The sequence below is a fragment of the Dasypus novemcinctus genome, chromosome 7 (genome assembly GCF_030445035.2).
Source record: "Dasypus novemcinctus isolate mDasNov1 chromosome 7, mDasNov1.1.hap2, whole genome shotgun sequence".
NCBI classification, from domain to species: Eukaryota; Metazoa; Chordata; class Mammalia; order Cingulata; family Dasypodidae; genus Dasypus; species Dasypus novemcinctus.
Genome location: NC_080679.1, coordinates 90581064 through 90587784, shown reverse-complemented (window position 1 = coordinate 90587784; position 6721 = coordinate 90581064). Strand labels below are relative to the sequence as shown.

Here is a 6721-nt window from a genome sequence, read left to right as displayed (position 1 = left end):
TCTTGTGAATTCCTCAATGAGCTGCAACCAAGTCTTGTCTGTTACCTTCTGTAATTTCTTAGACACCCAAGGACCCACCCTAAGCCTCAAATCCCTCATCTATTGTGAACTGAGAATATTCTGCTCTGTGTTAGAAGGTGTGACAAGAAGTCGCACACACACCTGCACTTGGGTGGGCTCTGCTTGGCTTCCACGTGGATGGCGATGCTCTTTGTGGGGACCTGCAAAAGTGGAAAAACCATTTTGGCCAACTTTCTGACAGAATCTTCTGACATCATCGAATACAACCAGGCCAAGGAATGAGGCTCCTGGAATTTGAAAACCCACCTGCTACCAGCAACAGCAAAGGCTCAGGGTGTGATTTTGAGCTGTGGGGTTGTGGCAGTGGTCCAAAGCTGGAGGCTTGCTGGCCAGTCCTACAGAAGGACTCTCATGGAATGGCTGTCATCTTCAGCCCTGACATCCCAACCGCCTGAAGGAAATCAATAGGTGGTAACTCCTGCTTTGTTCAGCAGTAGCTTTTACAGGGTAAGCAGAGTCTATTAATTGCACATCACAAACCGGGTTCTGGGGATGATAAAGGAAATCTGTCTTTATCAGCACCCTTGAACAAGCTGAAGCTGGTACACTCGAATCTTGAAGATGACCCTGAAGAGGTCTGGATGGAATTCATAAAGAATTTGAAAAGCATAGTCAACTCTATACCCAAGAGCAGAGACCAAGAGATGTCAATTATTACCTAAACAGCCTTCATCCAGGACTCTTCCACAGCCCAGATGAAGTCAGTCTGTTCCCCCAAACAGATCTGAAATCGTAGCCAGCTATGTTTTCTTCCCTCTGGGGCAGAAATTTTTTAATCTGTAGGGAGATATTTGACTCATGCCATCTATTCCCTCTCTTTAGTTCAGTTGAGAAAATCCTGGTATTGAATTCTGATTCCTTTGCACCAGACCTTTCTACAGAGCTGAAAAATTGAGGGTTTTTTCCTCCCTCTTCACATATATCAAGTTATAAAAATCGTGGAATTGTAATTACCACAGCCCAGTGGTAATTACAGTACAGTGGTAGTCTAATCCATTTGTATTATTTTGAATCGGATTTTCATTCTGTGGTACACTCCACAAATACCAACTTTTTGAGCATCAACTTTGTGCCAGGGACTGTTCTAGAGGCTGAAGATATATAGCATGGACAAAACAGACAGACAAAAATCCTTACCCTCAGAATTGCCATTCTATTTTTCTAAATAATAGTGAAGTAAAGTAAAAAGTAAGTACTTCATCCTGGATGTGCAAAAATTATAGATTATTTTCTATAACTGGTCTAAATCTCACATCTCTGCACCCCAACCCCAACTCCCCAGATAATGAGTGAAGCAAGGGTACTGATCCAGGCCAAATGAAGGTATCTTGCAATTTAAAAGTCTTTCCAATTAGATCATCTCATTGGGATATATATTTTGTTAATTCAAGTTACAATCCCGCCTTCTTTACCGCTCCTTAAGATGGTATCAGGATGTCAGGAAAATATACCTGTCCTTGTTAGGACAGATCAGCTCATTGGTCCAAGAACAGATCCTCTGGCTCTTCCCTGACCTCTGCAGAGATGTCCCTGGCCACCCTTCTGGCCAGTTCCCGCTGAAGTCCAAGACTGGCAATGCTCTTGGCCAATTCTCTCCACACATTCCAGAAGCAGTGGTCCCAAATCTGACTTGGCCCTCTGTGGCTGGCGTGGCCCTGCACGTCTGAGAGTCGGCTGTGGCCTCCACCCAGGCCCAGGTGCAGGCTGTGTCTCTAAGGCAGGATCACTTTGCCCTTTCCTCAAATGGCCCATGGCAGAACAATTCATTCTCAACTCAGTTTCCTGGAAGAACACGATTTCCAGGAGAATCAAGAATATGCCAGGTGACTACTTTTTAAATATTATCACTATTACAATAGCAAGAAATGCTATAATATTTTCATTATAAACCTAAAAGGAGGAAGCTTTACCTGTTCACTTAGGATATTTTTGAAAAATATTAGCATTTAACCTCTCTGAAATTTTATGTTTATTTAGGTATAGCCTTGATGCCTGGACACCAAATCAAATTGGAAGATAAAGTACATAGGCAACTTGTAAAAAAATTTTAGGATCTCGGGGATTTCATTCTTCTTAAACAATATTTCATATGATACATGTAAAACGATGTTACATTGTCATGAAAACTTATTTGTAGAAATGCTAAAAATATTTAATGTTCAGAATAATCAAATATGGTGAATTTATAGCTTACCATACATACAAGTTTGTTTTAATTATCTTAGGAATTATTTTTCATTCACAGTTTTTATATTTGTCATTTTTAATATAGCCAATCTGAAGTAAAATGAAAATACATTAAATTTTTTAAAAAGAAGTCTCACACATATCATACACATCAGAATATCATGCATATAATAGTAAATGGCAATTTAGGAAAATCTAAGTCACCAGAGAGGTGTATGTCCATAATAGAGATACGTGTAGCTATTCAGTAGACAAGAAGCTAGAATAAAAATGATTCCATGGGGTGCAGATGTGGTTCAAGGAGTCAAGCACCTGCCTCTGACATGGGATGTCCCAGGTTTGGTTCCTGGTGCTGCCTGAAAGAACAAAAACAAACAACAAGCAAAACAAACAATAAAACCAACTCAGGGAAGCCGATGTGGCTTAGTGAGTGAGTGCTGACTTACCATATACAAGGCCGTGGGTTCAACCCCTGGCCCAGATACCTAAAAAAAAAAAAAAAAGATTCCAGACATAGGCAACAGAACAAGCAATAGAACCCAGTTCTATTTAATCCTGACTTCGCTAGCTACATGATTGTGGACAAATCACACACATTTGGGGACAGAAAGTGTTAGTTTTACCAATATACATTTGCCCTTCTAAAATGCCCATGTTTTTGGGAGGTCCATGGTTCAAACCTCGGGCCTCCTTGACCCATGTGGAGCTGGCCCATGCGCAGTGCTGATGTATGCAAGGAGTGCCCTGCCACGCAGGGGTGTCCCCCGGGAGCCCCAAGTGCAAGGAGTGCGCCCCGTAAGGAGAGCCACCCAGCGCGAAAGAAAGTGCAGCCTGCCCAGGAATGGTGCCGCACACACGGAGAGCTGACACAGCAAGATGATGCAACAAAAAGAAACACAGATTCCTGTGCCGCTGGCAACAACAGAAGCGGACAAAGAAGACGCAGCAAAAAGACACAGAGAACAGACAACCAGGGTGGCGGGGGAAGGGGAGAGAAATAAATAAATAAATCTTTAAAAAAAGTTTTTTTAAATAAAATAAAATGCCCATGTTTTATCTGAGCACAAGGCAGCCAAGAATAAAGAATTCATTTCCCAGTCACCCTTGCAGCTAGATATGGCCATGTGACTATGGTCTGGCCAATGGGATATAAAAGGAAATGTTACACCACAGCTTCCAGAAATTTCCTTAAAAGACAACTGAGACATGTGCCCTTCACTTCCTCTTTACCTCCTTCTTCAATTCTTCTGCTTGGAATGCAGAAATATTGGGTAGAACATAAGGACAAAAACCACAGACCGGTTACTGTGAAGTCCAAAGCTGAAAGTAGCCTGTGTAGCTAGTGTCTGAGAAACCTACACATCAGACTTTTTTATGTGATACAGAAAAAAATTTCTAATTAAGTCAATTTTTTAGATCTCTGTGACAACCTACCTAATCTTAACAAATACTTAAGTTACTCTTTTTTCAATTCTATTTAAATGCTGACACATTAATATAAATATCAAATTCAAGCATTTCATATTAGCAATATTTTTGACACGATATGTTTTTAATCAGTGAAACAACTGCTACTGTGGTTTTTCTGAAGGTTTTTGACATTAAAAACGATGTTTATTTTTTTAAATGTTGGGCCTGTGCTCTGGAGATTGGGTAGTAGTTGGAAGTAAATAGAAGTAGGAATAGAAGAAAAGACACAATCTTGCCTTTTCCCAACTCACAAATCTATCTGGTCACTTGTCTTTTCCCACCTCACAAATCCACCTGGTCAATCTACTTGGCATAACTGAAGAAAGAAAAATAAAAGCAGATGGAGGGAAACGGACTTTGGCCCAGTGGTTAGGGCGTCCGTCTACCATATGGGAGGTCTGCGGTTCAAACCCCGGGCCTCCTTGACCCGTGTGGAGCTGGCCATGCGCAGCGCTGATGCGCACAAGGAGTGCCGTGCCACGCAAGGGTGTCCCCCGTGTGAGGGAGCCCACGCGCAAGGAGTGCGCCCGTGAGGAAAGCCGCCCAGCGCGAAAAGAAAGTGCAGCCTGCCCAGGAATGGCGCCGCCCACACTTCCCGTGCCGCTGACGACAACAGAAGCGGACAAAGAAACAAGACGCAGCAAACAGACACCAAGAACAGACAACCAGGGGAGGGGGGGAAATTAAATAAATAAATAAATCTTTAAAAAAAAAAAAAAAAAAAAAAGCAGATGGAGGAAAACAGCTTGTGGCTATTCAGTGGTATAGTCTTCAACAATATTGCTGTGATTTGTCCACAGAAAATCACAGTGTTTGTTCAGCTTAGCCTTGTAACCATGATTCTCTAGAATTCTTGGTGTGAGCATTTTAAGTTTCAGTGATGCAGGGACATTTGTGTCACCTGTCTTTTCTCACCATCCTTTGTCATCCGGTGTCTGTTACTTGAGTTGGAATCTGGTTAAAGCTCTCTGCTAAATTTCTCTCTGGAATTCCAACCCTTTTTTTCCTTCCCCTGTATTTTTCTCATTTTGTCAATTTCACCTCTCCAGAAGTTATGGTCTCTTGAATTCACTCATCTCTCCTTCCTCTTCCTATCCTGTCTTCCCTGCTAAGAGCTGAAACATGCACATTTCTATCAGAAAAGATACACCCAGGTCAGATGTCCGTTCACCCACTACATCTGGGTCCCCTGTCAAACAAGAAGCCCATTACACCAAACACTTTGATCTATTTCTTCTGATCTTTACTGAATGTTTCGGGTCATAGAGAGCAATCAAATTGAGCAGTCCATTAGTATTTATCTTCTCCTGAAGGCCCTCTCTGGTCGTGCCACCAACAGGACTGTTATAGGAGATGTTTTTCTCTCCAGCTCTTCCCCATACAGCTCCTGGACCCCTGGCCTCACCCTTCTCCCAACTTATGAAATTTATTCCTTACAAACAATACAATACTCTTCTCAAAGGGGATTCTACCAGCAGCTAAGAGAATGAAATGTCCTCTATATACGTCTGCTATGGATTTCCATAAAACCATATAATCATCTCCTAGACACATCCTTAATTACCAATTCTGTGCTTTCCTTTTTGCTTTATTTTTTCTTAAAATATACTGTTCCTGGTGAGCATGAGCTAAAAGAGTTCTGCATATGAGCTTAAAGACAGCCAGGCATTATCCTTCTAAGAAAGTACTTTCTCTTGGCTTTTAATATATGCTGGTAAAGAAACTAAAGGGCAGAATTGACTTTACTGACCTTAACTTAGAAAATTGAAAATAGAATTAAGTGAGTCTGACCCTGGGCTCTGGCCCTCAAAGTGCATAACTTCCAGCAGATGCCATCAACCACACAGCAAAAGGAAAAAGGCCTTACTTCTCAGTAGTACAAACAGGTAAGAAGAGTAAGAAGACTATTTCATTCTGGTGTGCCCAGGACAGTGCATGATTATATATCACCCAGGATATTGCCCATTGTTTGAGTCCACTTACATAAAATATCTAGAACGAATCAATTCATAAAGACACAATGGAGTTAAGAAGTTACCAGGGCTTAGGGAAATGACGTGTTATTGGTTAATGGGTAGAGTTCTGTTTGCAGTGGTAATTTTTTTGGAAATAGATACTGGTGATGGTTGCAAGGCATTGTGAATGCAATTAATGCCACTGAATTGTACAATTTAAAAAATGATTAAAGTGGCTATAAATATAAATATGTCTCTATAATTTTAAAAATTGAATAAAAAAGGATGTGTATCCCACCTGCCAGGGTTCAAGTTCTGGATTCCTCACCAGAGTGACCAAATCAGTCAGGGCTCTTGGGTACAAGTGACAAGAGACTGACTCTGAGTGATTTAAACAGAAGAGTAATTTATCAAAAGAATGGGGAGTGGCAAATCCAATATTGACAGGAGAGCTAGGGAACCATGCCCAGAGGTCAGGCATTTGAGACATACCCAAATCACAGTACAGACGTGGCCTGGTGGGGGAGCTACTGCTGCATCACTGAGCACTGCCCCAGAGCTCAGTGCCTCCCCCAACAACTGCCAACACTGCAGGTACCAGACAGGTATCTTCTGTAGGGACCCCTGCTGCGCTGATGATCTGACCCTCCTGCAGCCAACACTGCCTCTGAGTAGGCTTTCCACACCCTCCACTTCTTCATGCAGCAGGACATCTACAAAGCAGGGCTTCCAAGTTATTTCTTCCCAAGTCATTGTCACACAACTCTTGGATATTCACTTTTACTTTACTTTTATGGAGCCTTGTCTACCATCCACATTGGAGCTTCTGGATCTTTGGATTAATCATCTGGGAATATTCTATTGTAATATTTGTATGAACACATGATCTAATGAACACAAAACAGGCTCTTCTGTGAGGCTATAAACTATCACCATATATAAAAAAGAAAAAAGTAATGTAAAAATCCTCTATTTAATCTATAAAATATTAAAAGGATATTTCACTATCCCTCTAATATTTAAAATCT

General features: G+C 41.4%; 1 pseudogene; it reads left to right on the top strand.

Moving 5' to 3' along the window:
• The first annotated feature begins 204 nt into the window (after nt 1–204).
• LOC101426020 (intraflagellar transport protein 22 homolog) lies at nt 205–743 on the top strand (annotated as a pseudogene).
• The last annotated feature ends 5978 nt before the right edge of the window (nt 744–6721 follow it).